This window comes from Phalacrocorax aristotelis, chromosome 7, assembly GCF_949628215.1.
Source record: "Phalacrocorax aristotelis chromosome 7, bGulAri2.1, whole genome shotgun sequence".
Taxonomy (NCBI): Eukaryota; Metazoa; Chordata; class Aves; order Suliformes; family Phalacrocoracidae; genus Phalacrocorax; species Phalacrocorax aristotelis.
The window spans coordinates 15892933-15916000 of NC_134282.1; the positions used below are offsets into that span (position 1 = coordinate 15892933).

The 23068-nt window shown below is 46.3% G+C and overlaps 1 protein-coding gene across 4 annotated transcripts in view; it reads left to right on the forward strand.

The window, feature by feature from the left end:
- The window catches only part of MB21D2 (Mab-21 domain containing 2), a 67186-nt gene that overhangs the window by 34840 nt on the left and 9278 nt on the right, over positions 1–23068 (forward strand). Inside the window, exon 1 of one of the 4 annotated variants that reach the window (XM_075098953.1) lies at positions 17679–17880. The exons of the other annotated variants lie outside the window; for them this stretch is intronic. The gene's annotated coding sequence lies outside the window, so the exon portion shown is untranslated. Of the gene's footprint in view, positions 1–17678; positions 17881–23068 lie in introns of those variants that run through there. 4 annotated transcript variants of the gene reach the window in all.

Sequence of the window (23068 nt, forward strand, 5' to 3'; positions counted from 1 at the left end):
ATATAATATTTAAATACTTTTGGCAGGTTTTACAGAGTGCTGAATATACACAGAGATTTGGAAAGGAGTTTAAAAATAATTTTTGTGTGTTACTAACACCTCCTATATCGAGACACAAGGTAGAATCCTATATGGTGGGTTTTCTTTCTTTATGCTGTCAGGTTTAACTTGATGCACTGGGTTCATCCTGAAGAGTTGGTCAGAAACCGGCTACTTTTTCTGCTTCTGCATTGAGCCTGTTGCTTTCAGGCAGTGCCAAAACAGTGGCTGCAGAGACTAACGTCACATTTTCTGTAAAGAGCAATCTTAATAAAACCAAGACCACGCAACTTCCCCTTCCCTTTCCTCTGGATATAGCTTTTCTTTTTCTGCCTGTAAAAGCTGGTTAACTTTTACCGTCATTTAGTTTTCCCTGGAACTGACGGCGCCCACTACTGATGCACCGTTTCTCTGAAACAACATTGCAAACCTTTTCACGGCACAGTGGATGTGTGCCCCTTCAGGGTGGTGGAGGGCACAAACTACAGTATGCTGGCTGCCTTGTTTTGGTTCCTCTTTCAGGGTGATTTTTTGCTGTAGCATTGCATTTCTGCAGACCATTTGTCAACCTTCTTGTGTCCTTTTGCATGGCAGTGGGAGAGCCAAATGCTACCAAATCAGAGGGTGAAACAGATTGTGAGGATCAGCTGTAATGGGTGAATGGGGCAACTGAAGCCCTTGGCTGAAAATGTGGTACCCTGAAGTCTTAGTGACCTCGTGCAGCACTACAACAATTGTTTTTCAGAGGGGGACCTACCTTTTCCTATGGTGACATACAGCTCCTTTTATGGGCTTATCCCAGTACACTGATAGCATCAGGACAACAAGATGTGCCAATAGTGTCTTCCCAGGCCTTGCTGTCATATGAGAACAGAGCTTTCTTACGCACTTCGTGCTTTTTTTTTCGCTTTTATTGCTCCGAGAGACCCATCTACCCAGCAGTGGCAATGAGCTGTAGAGCCCTGCCATCCATCTGTGTGTGGATGTGGAAATAGCAGCTTCAAGGCCATGGATGGTGACAGCCTGGGGAGAATTGTCTTGGCACAAGGAGTGCAGAATTGCTTCATTTTCATTTATGCTGGATGTCTGCTCATTTTTTGGCTACTGGAGTAATGCCAGCTCTGGGGTGGGTGTAGAAAAAGGGATTTGGGCAGTTAAAAGCAGGGTGGGGAAGAGGGATCAGGCCTGGCTGCTCCTCAGTGCCTTACAGGATCTTACAGCAGAAACCATAATGGGCTTGGTGCCCTGCTGCAACACCCAGGGGCAGCCCTGTGATCTGTCCCCAGTCTCACTCCTAACTACTCTTCTTTTTTAACACCCATGTGAAATATGCAGGGGTCTGGCTTCACATGTGCTTGGCACAAACAGAGCCAGAAGCATGCCTCTGAGCATGGGAAACACACTCTTCCTGGGAAGTCTGGCCAGGAGCACAACTGGAGCAAGTCAGATATGGATCACAGGGTCATGATAATGATTAGTATTACCCTTCCCCCTAGCTGTAATTAGCTGTGGTGATGTCACCCTCTGTTCTGACTTCTCACTGGCATTAATTACAGAGCTGCAAATTTCCTGCCTTTCCCTTTTAATCACTCTGTGGGAAACTCAGAGCTTACACCCTCTTTTTAATATCTGCCAGCAAACTTCCTCATCACATGCTACAAGGCCTGACTTCTGGCTTGTAGCACCGCCTGGAAATAGGCTTGATTAGGGTGCTTGCTCAGGTGCCATGTGAACACTTTAGGTCAGAAAAGCTCCCTCTGCTTCTCTTGAGCTTGCGTCCTTCCATCCCGTGTGCCCTTCCATCCCATTCATTTTTGGTTTAGTCCTGAGGAGCGAGAGATGTTTAAAACCCGCAGTGATGTTACCTCTACCTTTAAGGAAATTCTGTCCCCTCTAGGAAATGCAACTTCTCCAGCTAAGCTGAGCCTTAATACTGGTAACTGAGGAATTGGCATAGGAACCGCTAGATGAGCCTGCTTCTGTTGGAGATATCCTCTCTGCTGGTGGGGCAGCATTCAGGAAGCCTGAACTGGAGCAGCTCTGCATAGCTTGAGGGGCCTGGGATCTGTCCTAGTCCTGTGAGGACCCTACAGCTCTCCACTTGGACTGCGCTGCTGATAGACTCTGCCTGTGCAGCTTAAACCTTGCTTCAGGGGCTGCGGCGTGAACCCAACCAGTCATGGCTTGTAGGACACCTCTGTCACCCATGGACCCCATGAGCTCTATGCAGCCTCTAGTCGTTGGGGTCAAATGGTAAGGGTAGGAAAGTACTGCTAGAGGGATGCAGGAAGGAGATAACGGTAGTTGCACCAAGAGTTGTCAGGGGAGAGAAGGACTCGGACTGTTGAGGGCAAGTAAGATCCTGGGGGCCAGGAATGTCAGCATGAGCTGGCTGGATTTATAACTAGTTCAGCGTGGGCAATCCTGGTGAAGTGCTGAGGCTCCAGATCTGGTCCATCCACGCCTGAGCTAGGCTGGTGCTGAGGGGAGGAAAGGAGCCTGTCTCCTTTGTTGGTGTTCTCCTCGTAGCATGTGGGTGTGCAGGGCTGCCTGAACCCCCAAGCAGGATGTCCTAGGCAGCTTCTGTGCCATACATAGAAGCTGACATGGGATGTGAGGAACCAAGGATCTGCACTAATACTCCTCCATCTAGAGAAGGTCATAAAAATATGGTTTAGAACCTGTTCTGAGGAAGCTAAATCTGGAGCACCTGTAGTAGCATTTGAAGGGTTTATTTTGGTATTGCTGGATATTTGCCCCTGATCTTCATACTTGTTTTGGAACCATTATTTTCCTGGATGACTTGTCAGTCTTGTGCATTTTGCTCTGTACAGACCTCTGCAAGGTGGCCTTGTGGCTCCTTCAGTCAAGCATCTCCCAGTCAATCCTCCTTTTGTTTTGGGTGTCTCTCCCCTTTCAAGTGGGGTGCGTCTATCACAATGGATCCATCAGTAACACGAGGGGGAACATATCCCATAATCAGGAACGTTCTGTCTAGAGGGGAGTGTTTATTATACACAACTTGTTAGGGACTGTCAATCAACCAGGCTCCCTTTGTTACTCCATAATGCATCATTAATGATGGCCGCTGCTGTGCATTTAATTTCATTGCACACAAGGGCCTTGTCGCTGTCTCCCCATCCCCTTCCCCCTCTTCATAATCATCAGCACAGAAGAAATTAATAAATCGATCCAGGGAAGGAGCAAGCCTGTGCTTGCTATAGGCTATGTTTGGTGTCCTTGCTCTCACTGAGTTGTACCTTACTCTTGGAGAAAACTCTTGGATGTCAGTAGAGCTATTTTGGGATTACTACTTGCTCCGCATCCCAAGGAAGGGGATTGCTATCTGCCCACACACATACATGAGCATGGATAACTGGCCATGTAAAGAAAGGCCAGAGGTATGTCATGAAAGTGATCGGTTGAGTGCTGGGGATGCATACGCCGCATCCTTTTCAGCTCTTTATTTCTGCCCCTGCCCCTCTGGATCTTTGGGCCCTGAGAACATGCTGATGCTTTACTGACAGCTGTCGTTTTGCTCATTCAACCCAACTCAATTAACTTGAGAAGAATATTCAACTCCTCCAGGGCTTGTGAAAGGTGACTGGGAGAAACAAGCTTACTGGAGACTATAAATTCACTAAAAACCAATGTCTCCCCTGGAATTTTTTAGGAAACCACAAACAGTAAAAAAACCCCAACCCTGAAAATCCCCAGTGAAGACTGATAAGGGGAAGGGCTAGTTGTAGTGTATTTTGTTTGTTAAATAAACTTAACTATGTGGTTTGGGATTGGCCTGTTGGAAGCCTTGAAGCTGATTTTCTCCTACTGTCAAAGTTTGCAGCCTTCATCTGTAGCTGAAATTCAGCATGCCAGTAATGGCTAGGATAATTCTGCCTTCTGGCTGGAGTCTGCTAATTTGGTTTGGTTGCTTTTCTTGTCTCCTTTCTGTTTAAGTATCTCTAGGGCCCTTTTTGAGCAGACAGGGCCAAACCCTGGTGTGAGCTATGGATACAAAATTCTGTATTTTTGTTGCACTTTCCACGATTAGAAATTACTTGGATTGCCTGGGTCCTTTCCTGCTCTGTGGAAAATCCAGTCCAGTTACGTGGTCCTGAACAAGCTGCCTGGTGTCTATCTCAGCACCAAATCTTGCCTAAGTCCTTATGTGGTGCTGCCTGCTCATATTATCGCTTAGGTGCACAAGTCACTGACGTGTTGGTTCACGTGGAAACGGTGGTTTGTGTGGTCATTCCAGCATGAAAGCAAGGAGTGACTTGCAGTGAGGGTAATGCACACCCTTACAAATATTTCTGCTCCGTTCTCCTGGGCTTTTCCAGAGGACGTCCCCTCCTTGTCCTGATACCCATTTCACGGAAGGATGTGTAGCTACTTCCCATCAGTCCTGAGGACACTGTATGGCAAATGGAGGAGAAGGAAATTCAGTCAACTTCAGATGGGCTTCTTTAATTCTCTCTCCCCACATCCTTGGCTCCAGGCCATAGTCTTTTGGGATTTCCCCTGGCAAACAGCTTTGGCAGAGCGCTCCAGGCTGGGTTCCAGCTTGTTCGCCTTTGTCCTATGCATGTTGGGGTAGCCAAGCCTGGCTGTGGGTTTCCAGTATTGCTGGATGGGATCCCACTCCTGTCCATCTGCATGGGCATGACCTCTTCCGTCTGTAAAAGCGAGGAAAGAGGAAGCTATGCATGTGTCCTCCACTGGTTTACAAGGGGGAAAAGCTTGCCTCTACTGCTCATGGCCAACAGTTTGGCCTTTCAGTCAAGAGAGCACCCTTTTCTGGAAGGCAAAGGCCAGGAGTGGAGCTGTTTTAAACACTTGATAAGCAAACCTGTTCCAAAAACCTTTGATCATTTCCCATCTGAAGGGAGTAACTCACAAAACTTCTTTGTCTCATTTTTCCATTGTAAAGCAAAAATAACAAGATTTGATGTTTCTTTTCCGGAACACAGCACTTGAGGTTTTTTAAAATGTTTTGCATATTTTCTGTTTGCTGTTCCTGTACCCAACTACCTGAAATATTTTTAGATTTTTCCTCTTGTGAATAATTTCAGAGGTTTTATGGCTTTTGTTTCAACTAAAAAGGAAGTAAAATTTCAGAATGCTTAAAGCCTGGTCATAATGGATTTCTGTCTTCTGTACTGCTCTGTGGAATTGTTTGGTATTTAACAAACACAGAATTTAGCACAGAGGGTGACAAATTTTACCTTTTGTTTCCAATATTTGTCTAAGACCCACCATTTCACTGGACTCATGTTTCTCAGCTCTAATTCTGGGGCCTCCAGTGGCCCACTAATGGAACAAATGGTCTTTTGGGGCTGGGCTGTGAACTTTTTTTCCCAGGACAAGAACATGCCACTTGGGTTAAGAGAGCCACCGTGCATTCAGCATGGTGCTGAGGGCATAAGATGGCTCTCAGTGTGATAAATTGTAGAGATTATACAACTTGGCAGCGATCCTAAATGCACATTACTGGGAGGAAAGCCTGAAGATGTAGTGACCAGTCTTTCCTAAAAGAAAAATAAATTACTGGCTTAAAATTTTACTGTGCTTTGTTTTGACCCTGTAGGCTGAATTCAGCCCTTGAATTTCAATAAATGTATCTATGAAAAGGGATTTACCGATCTACCTGCTAGCACTTTCTTCTCTTTTAGTGGAAGGTTCTTCAGAGAAGACCTTGCCATATGATAAACTAATGCTGAATTTCATTTACAAGATAGACTGTGTGAGAAGCTTAACTGTCTAAGTCTTTATGATGGTAGGAGACTGAGCAAAAAGTTGGTATGAGAGTGAAACTCTTGGCTTCACATTCTGAGTTCTTTGCTGATTTTTATTTCTTTACATCCAGCAAATTTTCAGGCTTGCTTTATCTTGAGGATGGAGCTATAAACCTTAGTACTTCCCCCCTCATTCATGGCTAGTGTAGAGCAAATAATTAATTATGGAGTCTTAAATCACTGCTTGAAGCCGTAACAACACATCATCATTCCCTTTAAATACCTTTGGCACAGGCTCACTATCTCTGATTTTCATGTTTCACCAGTTGCTATTTTTATGTGTTTTGTATGGAAGAGGCTGCACCAGAAAAAGCTATGTGTTGTAGTAAGTGCTTGCGGACTTTAAAATGGCTCCCATTCTGTTATGTGCCTTATAACCTGAATTCCCAGCTCAGCTTTTTCCCCATGCCAGGAAATGTCTCCTACCTTTGAAACTCTTCTCGAGAGATGAAAGATTAGCTTTATGCTGTCAGGAGCTGTCATTTCAGGCGATTGGAAATAGATCAGCTGATGCCTGGTAGTTTTGCAAATATCTTGCTTTCCTGCAACTGCTTCATTTCTGGCTGGTTTTGAAGATTACATGCAGGGTAATTCTTCCTGATTACCCACATGCACTCTTTGTTTCTGGCTCCTATTTCACCATTGGTGAAGTTTTTGGTAGCTAGTAATGCTGCTGTGAGGTATCTTCATTTGTAGTGCAAGAGGGGTGGAAGTGGCAAATTTCTCCCTCCTAGTTAACCCAGTCTCTGAAAAAGCAAAAAAGGGAAAATACAAGTTGTTTTTGCTGAAGGCAGAGGCAAATAAAAAAGCAGCTTTTATTGCCCTGGAGATCTGTCCTGTACTAGGACTGGGGGGAAACATGCAGCAGCAGCTAGAGAATTGCATCAATAGACTGAAACTCTTTGCATGCCCTTCGGCTACATCTTTCATTAGGAAGTGCCTGCCAGCCCTCTGCTGAGCACTGATCCTGACCCACCTGGTCTTGTGCTCTCTCCATATAGGTGCTTCTGCTTTCATCTTTTTCTAGGTTAGATATTGCCACCTGAAATATGCAGTTCCCAGAGGAGACACAGTCAATGTTAGTGAAAGGTTAGGATCTGTTTCCTTGCATTTTAGGTTGAATTTGGATTATAAAATCAGTGTGGAAGAGTGAGGGGGAGGCTGAGCCATGGCACTAGGAGGAGCACAACCCTCTTTGGTGACCTCTGCATTGCCTCCAAAGCATCCTGTATGTATGAATGTGTGAAATTACAAACTCAGAGGCTTGGTTATGCTGCCGACTCCATTTTGGCTTTCTCGTCTGTTCTCTGAGCCTGTATTTTAACTGAAGTAGAGCTAGCAGGCAGTTAACCTGAGTGCTCTAATTTGGAGATGTGCTACCCTAGATAATAATGTAGTTTCTACCAAACTGTTGTCTGACAGAGGTCTCCTTGACAACTAAGTTTCTTGGCAGAGATCTGTTATCACTGGATGGAAGCTAAACAGAGAGCCTGGAAGGTAACCAAATACCAGGAGCTGGCCTGTCTGCTATGTCAGACATCTTCAATGGCAAAGGCAGAGAAGGGTCTGCCCGCATCCAGAAATAGCAAGGCCATGAGGCTCTTGGTTCCCTGCATGCACATAGATGGAGGGGAGGGAAAAATTAGTAGTCTTGAGCATTGTGTCCAAAACTCTCTTTTTGTCGCAGTCTCTGAGCCCCTGGGGAAGCCTCTTCTGTAGGGTCTGAAGGGTGGAAGACTCTGGGCCCTGGGGCTGAGCGACTGTGCCCCTGATGCATCAGCTGAGTGCTGAAAAAGGCCAGGACTTGGACAGATGGAGTAACGGAGATTGGCGGCGGGGGAGCCTGGCCTTGCGCCAGCCTGTGGAGTGGGGTGGGCAGATCACAGAGAGGAGCCGGAGGGGGGTCAGAGGAGGATAATCCTCAAGTGGTGATGAAGGCTGCAGCTGTTGGTGTTAGAACATGGCGTTGTAGAGGTTTTCTGCTGCTGTGCTCTGGGTATCAGCAGAAGCCTGCCAGCCATGAGAGCTGGGTGAAGCAGGGTGCTGACGGGTTTATCCCCTTCCTTTGGTCAGTGTCCCAGGTGATGTTCTGGGACGTTCAGCTGGTGGTGGAGGAGCCTGAAGGTGTGCAGGGCCCTGGACAGAGCCTTGTCCAGCATGAGGTGGGGTTGTAAGAACTATGACAGAAGCTGGAAGGGAAAGCAGAGTGCTGCTGGAGCTGGCATTTTGATACACTGGTGTGTGTTGCCTTGGAATAACTGCTGAGCTCAGCTTGCATTTTTGACCCCCTTTGCACCAAGTCACAGCACTCTGCCCTGTCTGAATGCTACTTCCTAGATGCCCCAGTGGGGCAAGCGGGGCACTCTGGTGGGAATGATCAGCTCATGCTGAGCACAGCAGCAAGCAAGGAGCCCAGCAGTAAAGCTAGTGAGCAAGTGAGGGCTCTCCAGGCCCCTGGAAGGCACTTGCTACTGTCCCTGGCAGAGGCACCAAAACTGTGCTGCACTGCCGTAGCTGGCAGACAGGCAGCAGTCCCTGTAACGGAGCCTTTTGCTCCTGCTCTCTGTGGCATTTCTAACTCCTCCAGTGTACGTTGCTGCTGTTTTCTTTGGGACTGCAGAGAGTTTGACTGGGCGGAATATCTGTGAAGGGATATTAGAAAATCCAGCAGAGTTCCTGGTGTGAAAGTGGGCACCTAAAAGACCACAGTGAGGCAGGGACCATTAGGTGCTGGGAAAAGATGCACTGCATCCTTGCCCTCCAGAGAAGGGATCTCTCTGCCCTGGGAAGAATCTGCGCTGCCCTTGCCATCCCTAGGGCTGCAGGCAGATCTCATTTTGGAGTGTTTGCCCAGGACATCACTGTCCCAGGGAACAATACCTGCAATCCTTCTATCCCTTCCCCAGCAGTTCCACCTCTCCACCTCCCTATATGAGGCACAGTGTGTTTTACTTTGCTATTGTTTTACCTGGTGAATTTGTGGAGAGAGCTGATGCCGGCCATCCAAGGGGAACCTCAGAGGGAAGAGCAGTGAGCTGGTTTCCCAAACCTGAAGCACTCAGAAGTTTTACTCAGAAGTTGCATTCTAAAAATAAAAACTCTTCGTGCATTTTTATTTCTGTTTGCTTTTCTTTAGCTTTTTAAGTCTTTCTGAGTCTCATCTCCTTCATGGTATTTTTGGGTTATTTGCAGCTGCAATGGATAGGAATTGCTCTTTTTTTTATACATTTAAGCTGAGACTTTTGCCCTCTTAAGACTCCAGAAACTGGGGTCTTCAGCAAAAAGACAGATGCAGAAGACATGTAAGAATTGGCAAAATGACCAAATGCTGGGTATCAGTAACCAGTGCATCTTTGCTCAGTGCCAGGGCCTGAATGCAATACAAACATTTGCCTGTGGCTCAGAATTTAGAGGCTTGGGGAGGCACAGGTCTGTGGGTGTCTGTTAGGTTGGTACATGGAGATGATGGATAAGAATGGATCTTCTATGTCATAGCCAAAAATGGTTTGTAACAAAGCATAACAGTCCTTACCTGTCCAGCTGGCAGGGGCTGTTGATAGCTCCTGTCTCAAAAGTACAGACAAGTCTGTTTTCCTGTCTGTATTCACTGGGAAGTTTGAGATCTGGCTCAAACTCTGCAAGTTGGTCTAAGACCAGCCCCAGCCCTGCTTGTTCTCATTCCACAACTTAGGATGTGCTGGAGCAGGCAGATCAAATAGTTATGAAGGGTGTGAATAAACCCTGGGAAAGAGCAAGCAGGCAGCTTGTTTTAAGCTTGCTCCCCTGTGTTTGTGTGAGTCATGGAGCTGGCGGTGGTCCTGCTTTCACCTCGCAGAGAGCAGAAGTAAGTGCGTAAGAGCTGCACGCTAATTTGCTGAAAGTAGCTGAAAGCCAGGCTTTCAAGATACTCACAAGAGATTTCGGGTCCTTTATTGATTCTTCTTAACAGCTTTTAAAAGACAGTAAAACAGGAGAAGAGCACACATGCAGCCCGCAGCGTGTGGCTGGCTGTCCCAGCCCTCGCCTGGACAGCATGTGTGTGTGACCTTGCAGGGTGTGTACAAGTGGCTCTAGGGCAGTCAGCGGGACGGTGTGTGGAGGCAGACATTTGCAGCAAAAGAGAAGAGGTAAAAAATGTCTTCCCCTGTTAACCCTGGAAGCTGCTGGCATGCCATGCCGCTGGCATGGCAGCAGAGGGGCTGGCTTTCCACCATCACGCACCAGCTCTGCCCTAAGCAGTCAGAGACCAAGGTGGTTTACACCTGAGCTGCTGCAAGTTTTAGCAGTTGTGGCATGCCCCTGCCATTCTTCAGTGCAGGGGGCAAAATGCCAGTTGAGTGCCTTGCAATGATGTCAGCTCATAACTGCATTTTTTGTTTCTGTTTTTAATCAAGAATGATGTTAATTTTATGCTCTCATTAAAGCTCCAGCTTCTGGAGCCAGTAGATGATGCTGTGAGAGTCCCAGCTTTGTTTCTGAGCAGGGGAAGTCTAGGAAGGCAGTCTGGCAGCTTGTAGCCTGGGGGCAAAGGTAGCAACGAATGCCGTGTTCCTTTCATGTTTCCACGGGCTAAGTCCATACATGAGCTCCTGCTACAGGGTTTGAACACAGGGGTTGGCAGAGCAGCCTCTGATCTAGCTGGCATGTTGGGAAAAGCAGCAAGAGTGCTTTGACTTGCAAGGGATACAGGGCTTGCGTGATGGCCATGTATTCAGATCAGCTCAGCTGAGCAGAAGGGGAAGTAGGTGAGAGAGGCTGCTGTCACTTAAGCCATGGGTGTGGGGAATGCAGCCATGGTTTGGGGGCTCACTGAATCTTGGCTGTTTATGTGCAGAGCATCTCAAGCAGGTGAGAGGGCCAGCCATCTCCCAGCATTTGTCCTTCATGCGATCAAATGATTGCTCTTTAGCAACACAAGCTCCTCTGAAGCCCAATTCCTGCATTTCCTCCCTGCCTTAAGCAGTCTTTGCTTCACTAGTTTCCACATGTGCTTCTTCTGTAACACAAACTCTGGTCTCAGGCCTCTGAGCTGAAATACTCTGGGCTTTAAAAAGCACGGCTCTGAATTGCAGTCTCTGGCTCCTCTGCTGCATGGCCAGCTCATCTTACCCTTGGTAGAGTGAGCAACAAAGTCAGGAAGATAGTGAGTGTTGCTGTTCAATGCTTAAACCCCACGTGTGTCTTCTGAGCTGCCACAATTTTGCTTTAAACCCAGACCACTCTCCATACAATTCAACAATTATTCCTCTGGGAATCTGCAAGCTTTGTGGCTGTGTGAGGGCTCTGTTTGCCATTTCATTTGCTTCTTCTGGTTCCCCTGCTATTTTGTGGGTGTGTGCCTGTCCTCAGGACCTTTATCGTCCCTGCTACCCTGACTTCCCCAAAGGAGGGGATTTCCTTCTGTGGTCTGTAAATTACCCTTCCACCCAGCCCCCCTGCAACAGGTGATCTGCCCGTCACACTAACTGCTAGGGCTGGGCAGACACGCCCTGCACACCACCCCTTTCCTTTTAGCTGGGGTGGAATGGGAAAATGGGAATGGAGATTCAGAGTTATCCATCCACCACCCTGTTTTCCAGACTCCTGACTGAGGATGGGTTGGGGGGAACAAGAAGATGGCAGGACACCCCGCATCCCACCCTGGAGCATCGGTGAACCTATGCCATGTGGAGTGCTGTCCAGGGGTTGTGTCCCAACACCTGGAAAAACAGTTCTGGAGCTTGAAATGGGCTCACGGGTGGGTTGTTTCTGGGTGTGTTTGCCTTGAGCCAGCAAGAGAAATATCCCAGCAGTATCTCCCATGAACGTCTCCAAGCAGTGTTTCCAGGGTGGGGAGTGTTCTGGGGTATGTCTTTTAACGAGCAATACCTACTCGTGTCATCCATTAAGGTTTCTACTGGCTTACAGTTAAGGTGTGGGTGTGACAACAGCTATTTAAATGCAGCTTCAGAAGTGTTTGTAGGAGATACCCAGCGTCCCCTGAGAGGCAATTGCTGTTGCTTGGCACGGTGCTATAGTGCATGCGGTGGCAGTGTTACTAACACATTGCTTGTGGTCACTAGTTTGCTATTTCTGTAAGCTCAAAGGATACTTGGTTTTGTTCCTTTGATACTCCCTCATCCCAGATGTGTTATGCATTGCCAGATGTTCACAACTGCCTGTATTAGCGCACACACATCTAAGGCTGCACTAAGTGTACCCACTAACCACTCTGGTCTTGTACCTTCACTTGCCCATAGCCCAGCTGACATATGAACAGTGTGATGGATCTCAGTACTAGCAGTGGAGTCATGCTGTAACCTCCTACCTGTTCTACAGCACATTGCTCACAGCAGAGGGTCTGTATCTTGAATCTCTGAGGAGTCACGCTGACAAAATAGGAATAAAAGTTCTTTGAGTAAGAAGCTAGTTTTGGCTCCTAAATGTCTCTGCTGTTTAGGCCCATTTTAAATTAATTTAGTTCAGAAATGTTATACACTGGATTAAAACATGCAAATACCACTTTACAAGAACACTGGTTGTTTTTTCGTTTTTTAAAGCCGTCTTCCCTTCCCCCATCTCTGTATACACTCTCCATTTATTGCCCTGAAAGAGCTCCAAAATCCCAGTCCTGCTCTTCAAATATATAGCATAGAGGTATGTGCATTCCTAGATGACCTTTGCTCCTAGATTACTTTTGTTGTATTCACTCTGTTTTGAGGATGAAAATAAATCAGGGAAACCGATTAGTTAGCCATTGATTTCACCTTCACCTTTGGTTTGAATCACTGGAGGGCTCTGTCCTTAAACCGAAGTACGTGCTCCCAGTGGACACAGGAACTGCTCCTCTGCCTGTGTGCAGGTGTGTGCTTGCTCTTCAGTGAAGAAATAGAAAATCTGTATTTCAAACTAATTTTACCTGCAATGATTCATTCAGAGCACTGCTCTTTCCAAAACTTATTAAAATGCATTAGCAATAAATTCTTAACAGTGCTTCTATAAACAGCAGTCGTTCTGCTTTGAAGCCATGATGCACACAGCCTGCGCAGTTAGGCTGCTGTGTAAAGCAGCATAAATACTCAGAGAAATGCAATAAAAGGAACCCTGTGCAGATGGCTTGGACAAAATACTGGCCTTTCGCTTCAGTCATCACAAGCTGGAAATCTGGCATTAAATAGGATTTGTAGACAGGTTTGCTCTCTATCTTCTGGCTTATCCCCTCTTAAACTTGCATCTCACTCCCACCACGTTTATTGTATACTATCAGAGGACTTCTGACATACACTAGACTAAAATTGTGTACCAAATCTGGTTTGACAGAAGATAGCCTGGTACTGGAGGTCTCTTTCCTCTCGTAGCAATAATTGTGTCAGAGCTGGCTTCCTCTTTGACGTAAGCCCTAGCAGGTGGTGGGGAAAGACGTTTATATGCCTGCATGTGGCTTCTTGCCTTGCCCATACTGCAGCGTGAAAACTATCGCCTTTTGTTTTGAAGGGTTCTTTTTCTCTCTGCTCACAAATCCCATAGGCCTGCTGAGCTCTGCAGCCCGGACACACTGATACATTCGTGCCATCTGCTGACAGAAGAGATGATTGCATGTACCAGTTTTGCTGGAGTTTTTCACAACTTCCGTGGGGATCTCATACAAGGAAGGACAATGAACATGCCTATAGCAAGGGGGAATGTTTCCTGTCTTCTTCTTAAGATGGCTGGGTGACTGGCAATAAAGTTTGAAATAAGATTTGAAGCTCAATAGTATGATCTAAAGAACCAGCAGCAAAGTAGAATGTCCTAAGGTTGGGAAAGAAAAGAGGTGTCAGTAGCATTATAATTTCATTAGCCACCTTTCTGGGAAGGTGTAAAATGGTGCTTCTTCCTCAAACCCAAAGTTCTGTGGAATATTTCTGGCTTAACTTCTGAGTACTCAGAAGGCAATTTGGGGCAGGGAGCTGTGGTTTAGCAACAAATTCTACTTTACAGGGTCCTCCTAGTGGTGCCCCTGTCTGTAGGCAGAGAATGCCAGTGACACACCTGCTTGGGCTATGCTTGTGGATGAGGGCTGGCTGATGTCTGAGCTTAGTTTGGAAATGCCCCAAATCCCAAACCCCATTCAGCAAACCCCATTCAGCATGACACCCAGTGGGGAAGCCGGTCTAAGAGGTCTTTTTGCCTGATGGCTGCTCTCCTTCTGGTGGGTTGTTTTGCAAGCCAGGGAGAGCAGAGCAGCATGTGTTTGGGTAGAAGAGCTCGCTGGGGCCTCATGTCTGGGCCCAGCCAGCCATACAAGGTAGGTCTACATGGGCACGAGCAGAACAACCCCAGCCAGAAAGGCAGTGCAGCTCAATATATGACTTGTGTTTTGTTCCTGATTGGCTTCAGCTACAAATCAGTATGTCTCTGCCTCTGCCAGACCCTTCCCCAAGTCCAGCCAGGAACAAATAAGCAGGATTGTGCATACATGTGTTCTGGGCATGAGATGTACATCAGTTTTGTCTGACTTCAGGGATGAACATCCTCGTTAAAGGGCCAGCTCACACCCTCATATTCCTGCTTCTGCCTCTTGCAATTAATTCTATAGACTGAGTTAGCAAATTTAGGAGGTTGTAATCTTATTTGTTTGTCCGTTAATCACAGGGCGGGGGGCCAGCTGTCAGTGGGGAAACTAGCGAGGACAGTGTTAGCCATTGCTTCCTGTGTAGCCAGACTGTATTCAAACAATATCCATTCCTGTTGCGCTGGGAAGTGTTTTCATGCAAGGGATAGCAAGCCCTGCAGGAGCTGAGCATCCACTGGGAAATTTTACGAAGTGTTTTCACAGCAACATCTATAAAATATAGGTGAGATTTCTAATTATGGAATTCATTTGAAGGGTCTGTATTCTCCATGTACCTGCCTCTTCTAAGCCTAACTTCTTTATCAGCACTTGTGGACAAAGCTTTTTAGCATTTTTCATTATTACTACAGATATATCAGGAAATTTGTTGGATTAAAATTCAAGATTATGCACTGAATAAGACAATAAAGAAGGTAGTCTTATTTTTGAGAGAAACTTCAAACACAACAGACCTGCTAGGACAAAATCTACCAGTATCCTGTGGTTTTCCTTAAGGCTTATTACTGGAGTGATATGACGTTCTCTATTAAATGAAGCAGAGTGTAAACAGAGCATTTCTAGTCTTGCATTTTCAGGGGAAAGCGAAGTGAACTAACTGAACTTACTATGTTATTTGGTTTGAATTTTCAAAGGTAGCTGCCTTTCCTCTGTCCTCCTTGCAAAAATGCCTGGAGATAATGAAACTTGAAGATATTACTGTGATTTCATGGCCTGTCTCTTACTTCATGGATGTTTATGTCGGGGACACTGCCTCCTAAAACTTGAGGGGATTGGTGAAGAGGATCCTGCTGCCCTGAGCTTTTCAGAGTCACCACAGTGAAGCAACCCTGATAGGAGGTGAGATTTGAAGAATGAGCTTTGATTGTCATCAGCTTTCCATTACAAAAGGACTTTGAGATCCTACTCCACGAGATCTTTTGCATAAGTTTCTGACAGTTCTCTGGACCCAGATCTTGCTTATGTCCATGTTCGACTAAAATTTTAGATGAGAGAGGACTTTGGGACTAGGCTACTGAAGAGAATGGCTTCCTGGAACATACTTTGTGAATTTTATATTTGATCAGCAACAATTTTGCTTTCTCTTCTCTCCTTCACCTCACAATGTTACTATCACCAGGCCTGCTCTAAATAAATGTGTGCATGAGGCTCTGTTTCACGCCAGGTAAGCACAAAAAGGCTTTGTGACAGATGTGGGGCTGGTCTCCTGGAATTTCTCCTTAGTGAGCAGAGCAGGCAAAATGGGATGAGAGTCCTGTACAAAGGGCTATGAGTGCTTCATGCCTGAACTGTTACTAGCATTTCAAGCCCTGATCCTGGTAACAGAGAATTGCTCTGAAACTACAGCCCCCATCTCACTGCAAATGCTTACACGGCATCAGCTAGCTGTGAGCACTGCCAGCCCCTGCCTCAGAGCTCCACCAGCTCCTCCTTCCCACCAGCCAATTCATGCCTTACACGGGAAGGAGGGCAGTTGCAATACTGGATTTTCCAAGGCCACCTGGCTACATGACTTCTTACTGTGACTTTCTTAAGATCACAGCGCATTTCATCTTTGGAGTCCTGTGCCGGAGTGACAGCGGCATCTTACTGTGTGCCTTCACGCAGGGTGGCGCGGGTTCTACTCTGCTGTATCAGTGGTTGCTCTTCCCTTTCTCTTTTACGCTAATTCTTCCAGCTCCTGTGCTTCCTGGCCGCTGCTTATGCTGCAGGGGTAAGAGATCCTTGACAGCTGCTGGGGCCATGGTCTTGGCACTTGATGGAGATCGAATCTGCACAGTGCTTCCTGCTACGCTCTTTAACAGGTGACAGTGCTCAGCTGCACATAAATTACTATAAAATTTGAGAATTTAGGGACTGACAGTCCTTGTTAGAAACTCTTTCTGGCTTTTCTGCTCTATCAAATATGACCTCTGCAAGGAGGGCAGGAGCAATGGGACCTAGGCAGGCAGGTTTGGAGGGCTTAGGTTTTCCTCTGTCTCCCATGGAAAGGGAGGAGGAATGCCCTTGAAACTTCTTCCAAGTGTTCCCACTCACTTCAGGGGAGCTGCTCTGTTTTCTACTAGCAGAAAATCTGGCCTATAACTTCTTCCCCTGGCAATGTGGACAAAGGGGAACTCTGCATGAATGTCAAAGCCAACCAGCACTTCTCATACAGCTGGTGCTATACATGGGGCCTTAACAAATATATTTCATATAGGTGATTTGATCTGGCTCCACATGGCTTTGGCAATGTTCTCGGTGGTGGGTGGGAAATTAGTACTGCAGGAAATCTTGTTCTGACCTCATGATCTCAGACACAGTTGTATTGTTTAAGCCTTTTTGTTTTCAGCACTTTCTGACCAAGGATATGTATTCCTTGCCTCATCTTTCTAGTCCAATTCATGCTCATCCGCAAGGACAGAAAAAAAATATATTGTTGTTCTGGCATTGGGTGTGTATTTGGCCTATCTGTCTTGGCTTCCCCCAGTGTTTGGATATAGGATCTGTCAAAGGGCCCAGGCCAGGGGTGTATGGATGGAGTCCCATGAATTCTGGGGGCTGGATGAAGGATTCGCTTTGTCTCTTCTCTAACATATGCCTCAGAAAGGCTTCTGAAGGCACCTGCTTTCCTTTTGCACACAGAGAAATGATTTCCCCTGTGTCCAGCACTCTTTTGGGGCTTTGATGGTTTCCTGGAATCATCCTGCATTCCCCCTTTTTCTGACCTGTCTCGTGGTATAAAGCTAAATAGGTTTAGTCATTAGTAGATGAAGAGAATGAAAGTGATTGAAGGGGATGCTGTTCTGATCATGTCATTGACCCCAGGAGCCAATTTTGATGGATTTTAAGGGAAAATCAAGAACATTAGACTGAATTACAGCTGTGGTTATCCATCAACCATCTGATGGCTGTTTGTTGCCGTGTGTCCTCCACATGTAACTTTTAGCTTTGCTGGATGATTTAGTGGAAAATTTCTGAGTCAAGGACAAAACTCCTGCTGCTCTGCAGTGAGATAGAACTGTTATTACAGAATAAGCAGGCAATGAGGATGGGCAGTCTTGGTTCAGGCCCAGTTCATAAGGAATAGTGCTGTGATTTGCTCTGGCTGTGACTTGTTTTTATAGAAAACAGCTCTGCTACAGGAACAGAAAACAAGCTGGTGGTTAAGCAGCTGGGGAGAGAATTTCCAGCACGTTGGATAACTATAAGCAGGAGGCTTGACAGAACAACTTAAAATGCATTTACGATGGAGGTTCTTGTGTTATTTACAGGATGTGAAGGTGTGGTGCCATTCCTCTGGGCATAGCACCCAAACGTAAAGTGGTGCAGCAATTCAGCCCTTTCAGGACAGGCAAAGAGATGCTGGACAGTAACTAAGAAAAGGAAACCATCCCAGAGGAGCCAAAAGTTCTTTTGCAACCTTGGAGTCAAGTTCTGCCTGACATGGACGCGTGCCTCTCTGGCTGACTTGGGGTGAGAGGAGAATGTGTTCTGTCATGGTTTTAGCTGGGATAGAGTTAATTTTCTTCACTGCAGCTGGCATAGTGCTGTGCTTTGGACTTAGTATGAAAACAATGTTGATAACACACTGACGTTTTGGTTGTTGCTGGGTAGTGCTTGTACCAGTCAAGGACTTTTCCAGCTTCCCATGTTCTGCTGGGGGCACAAGAAGCCGGGAGGGGAGGGGGCACAGCTAAGAGCAGATTCAAACTGGCCGAAGGGTTGTTCCATATCAAGTAACGTCACGTCCAGTCTGTTACCTGGGAGGGGCTGGCTGGGGGAGGGAGGCAGCAATCGGGGCTCGGGGATGGGCAGCGTCGGTTGGCGGGTGGTGAGCAGTTGTATCGTTTGTGTTTCTGGTTTTTTCCCTTTTTCCCTTTTCCTTTTTATTATATTATCAATATTGTTATTACTATAATAATAATCATTATTATAATTATTATTTTAATTATTGAACTGTTCTTATCTAAACCCACAAGTTGGTTTTTTTTTTTTTGCTTTTGGTCTTCTGATTCTCTCCCCTGTCCCACAGGGGTGGGGGGAGTGAGTGAGTGGCCACGTGGTGTTTAGTTGCCGACTGAGGCTGAACCACAACATTTCCCAAGTCTGGAAGGGAACGGCTTTGCTCATCACTAGAGAGCTGCCACGTGTCTTCTGTGAGAGGCACCTGGCGCTGACTAGTCAGATTGGGATGAGAGCTTGAGGGAGGCTGAGGACTTTTTTCTCCTGTGCAGCCTCCGAAACCTTCCACTGTTCTTTTCCAGTGTCATCAACGCCCTTTGTAAAGTGCTAGGATTGGTGATGGTTTCTTCAGGGCGAATATCCTGAAGGTGAAATTAAATTCTGGGGAGGTGAACTCTATTACATTGAGTAAACCAGTAGTGGAGTGGGGCTCATTTAGCAAGCAGGGCTGCTGAGGTATTTCCAAGAGGACTGTGAAGACATCCACACAGAAGTCACCTTTTCATGTGATATGCGGTGTGGACCACCTCATTCCACGTAGGGTGTAGCAATACTAGGTCCCACACAAGTGCTGAGAAGGGTAATCAGGTATACAGAGTTTAAATAAGTTTTTCTTTTAAGCATGGAAGAAAGATGACTGACTAAGCCATGTAAGATCTTGAGTGATGTGTGGAAGGTGCCATGGTTAGGTGAGTTTCTTCATTTCCTAGCAAGCCAGCAAAAGGAAGCACTTTTGACACAACATGTACTTTGTGAAACACGGTGCTGCAAGGCACTGACTATACCAAAAATATAAATGATTTAGAAAGCAATGAGACATTCCCAGCAGGTAAGTCCATCAGTGCTGTTAAAGACAAAGCTGCAAATACTGCCTCTGGTTTGGGAAATCCCAAAGCTAGAGACTGCCTGGAGGTTGCAAAGGGAAAGTTATTATGCTGTACTTCCCTTGCTCTTATGATCTTCCCCTGCAAGCAGTCAGCAGCAGTTGCCTGAGACAGGATGCTAGGGTAGATGGACATGTTATGTACCTCACTGAGGTTGTTATGCTCTTGTGAAGAGCACAGTAGCTCTTAAGGGACTAGGAAAACAAGGGCAGAACAGCCTCTCCTGCAAGGAACTGCATGTTTGCACTCAAGAAGCTTAACATGGTTTGTGCCCACTGTTGTTACCCTGTAAGCAGATCCAGGAGAGGAGTCCTGGTAAGTCTCCCTCAATATAACATCTTGCTGAATAGTTAGTGGTGCCCTGTAAGGGTGTGAGCAGAAATGGCGCATCTAGACCCTGTGTAGTCCCTGCCAAATGTGTCCTCTCAGTCCCAGAGGGTGGAACTGATAAAGCAATCTGTCCCCTGGCAGCTTTTATCTCTAAGATTGCAGTTCCAGGAGAAATGGCATCTTGTGCCATTTCCAAAGGGAATTTTATGTTATGCATGCTTAAAAATATGGCTACCGTATGTACACAGTGTTAAGCAAGGTGTAGCAGCAAGCTGTTCTTAGACGCACACTTTCCTTCTGTTCTGCTTGTCAGCTGCTCTCAGACCTCATCACACATATTCTTCAGACCCTAAAGCACCTCCTTGGCTTGCGCTTCATATTCTTTGCAGGCTTGCAGCTTTCAGACACTCTTATCTTAGTCTGGCTAATATGCCTCTGGAGTAAGTCCACCAGATAAGCAGACTGGTGGGCTGGAAACCTGACATCACTTTGGAGGGCAGCTCTCCAACTCTTCATTGTCCAAAGCAGAGCTGCACAGAGATGTAGGGCCTCCCTCTGAAAGTGACAGTTCCAGCTCTGGAAGCAGGCTAGCCCTGATATTATGGTCTCTGAGACCTGAGTATTTTACCCAGGCAGGTCACTGCAGTAACATGACTGCTAGTTTTGGTGCCAGGGTGGGTTTGGGTGTTTGTGACAGCACTGCCTTTCGCTGTGCAGGCACACCCTTTGAATCTGGGGGGTTTTACTTCTTTTTTTTTGTTGTTGTTGTTTTATTTTTTTTGCCCTTGCACCATGAAATACCCCTCTGCATTAGCATACAGGGTTTCAGCTAGCTGGGTGCCTTGCACCAGGGCACATGGAACCTGGAAAAAACTGGGACACTACTTTTAAGATTATCTTTAAAGAAGACTTTGGAGAAAGAAGCTGATTTCTTTTATGAGGGGGTGCTGGGTCCCTGCAGTGTGTTCTGTCACCATATGACAAGATTTCTAAAAGGAGCAGAATCAGTAGGACACTGGTGTATCAGTCTGCAAAGAGCAGCTTCCTTCGCTCGCCTCCCATATTTGACTAAACTGGTATCACACGGTTCAGTCTCCCCACTCCCCTCCCACCGCCTGCCAGCTTCCGCCAACAGTCCTCTCAAAATGTGCTTTGTAACTAAAGACTCTCCTAAAGAGCTGACTCTTTCAGTTCTTCTGCGTAACAAAAACTTGTGCTGCTCATAAATAGATTTGCAATTACCAAGGGAAACAAGAATCTGTACAATCCAGCTGCATCAGAACTGACCTCCCATCCTGTCTTAAAGAAGCCCCTGAAATTCAACTCACGTCACTTGGGCATAGCTGGGAGACCTCTGCGGGGATCTTTCCTTTGAATAACATTCCTCTTCTTTAGGATCTGCTGTTTGCAGCAGAACAGTCAAGGAACTGCAGAGTGCCTGTCTAGTGTCTTTATGAAAAAATTACAAAAGCTTTTTGCTTTTTGACTAGCCTGGGTTTTCATGTATTTCTTTTAGCAGTCAAGGGTAGGAATTGCCTGGCCAAAGCAGAGGATCCTGAGATTTATAATGAGCTTACAAATTGGTTTTCTGTTAATAACATCTGGTGGTCGGTTAGTGCCATCTGAGCAATTCCAAGCACTTTCGGAGCATCCAGGAGGTCAAACTTCCTTAGCTTTTGGGGTTTACAGGAGGGTAATGATTTCATACAGAAGTAAAAAAAGCATGCCCAAGGTTATGCATCAAACTGGGAGGAAAACTCAAGAGCCCTGACTGTGCTGGGTTCTGTGGAAGGATTAAGCAGTAGAAAGGAGGGAGGCAGTGGTATATGTGGGTGGTCCCTAGCTTTCCCTATGGAAGAGATCAACTATACAAGGAAGAGCCCTTTTATATATCATCTCCCTAGGCTGCAGGGGGCATGAGGTGGGCATACACCCAGCATAGTGATTTTTGACTGCCCTGGTGAGATGAATGGGCATTACCCTTGCCTTCAACAGCAGGTATGTCAGCTCCCTGCAAGCCTGGGTGGGCTCAGCTTGTCTTAGATCCTGGGCTCAGGCACTGCATCCCCACAAAGTGTGGTTAGTTTCCCAGTGACACATTTCTGGATATCCCAGAAAACATGCCTGGAACTGGGTCATGCAGTGCCACAGGGCAAGCTTCAGTACAAGGGCTCTGTGCTGCTTCTTGCTAGAAGTGCTGAACCAATAAGGGCAAATCAGATCTGTTGAATCAAAAGCAATTCCCAGCATTTCTGGCCTCCTCAGAGACACAATTGCTCCCTGGAATCCATATGGAGAGCTTCCCTGCATGGGAGTTCACTTGCCCCAGGGCCTTGGATAGGTCTATGGAGGAATTTAAACATACAGCCATATTGATATCAGTGCAACTTTCTGATTTCTTTTATGGGGGGTATGTACCTGTGTTTCTTCCCAGGTGCTGGGTGTGCAATAGCAGCAGCATGATGCTCACTTTCTTTCAATATGATTACTAAAAAATGTTGCTTAAGACAATAGTCAGGTCTGTGCAAGACTGCCCACAAGTAACAGGAGACTTCTGCTAGAACACAAGCTAATGGTTTGGAGAAGGCATGCTTTAAATGCAAGGTCAGCCGATGATCAGAGCCAGAACACCACATCATTGCTATTGATTGAGGAAATGAGCATCTAAACTGCTTGTTTTGTGGAGATTAAGTTACCTGCAAAGTAAGAAGGAACAGGGTGAAGAAGATATCAATGAGAATGCCAACTCAGGTGTTGGATTTGTCTAGAGAAAATCTCGATTTTAATTCTGCAGGCTTTCTCCTGGTTTGTGAGGGAAAAAGAGGCACTTCTAATTTTGTCCAGTTCTCCTTTCTCTCCCTTCTGTCCATGTGCACATGCCGAAGTATGTAAAGCATCCAAGTGTCCCAGTTCTTCTGATCGTTCACGGACAGCACTCTGTCCCTAGGCCAAACCCACAGTGCTTTGGGTCTTTGAGCAGGGTTGGAGCAGGTGCTCTGGCATCTTCTGAACTCCAGTGTGGGGCTGAAGGGCAGGTACCAGGCATGTTTATTCTGTGCTGCAGCGATTTTTAACAGCTGATGTTCCACAAACTTTCGCTGCTTCTCAAATCAGATTAAATGGCAAAGTCAAGAGGTGAGCAGAGAAGCTCGGTAATGAGGAGCAGCAGCTAACATCATTTTACTTGCTGAATTGCACTGCACAGCTGCCTGCAGGCTGCAGCCAGCCCCTTGCTATTAACCTGGGGTCTGTTCCTTCTGGAGAGAAGGGGCAAGTGCTGACTATATATCCCATAGATAAGCTTGTGTGCAGTTTACATATGTCTAGGGAATCATCATGCCCCTAAAGGTCTTCAGCAGAATGGTCATGGTATCTTTGTCATTTAGTAGCCTCTTGCTTGCCTCCTGTGCTGGTGATGTATATTTGTGATGTAAGATTTTTGATCTTAAGAAGTTGGAGATGATCTATGAGGGACCATGTCAGCT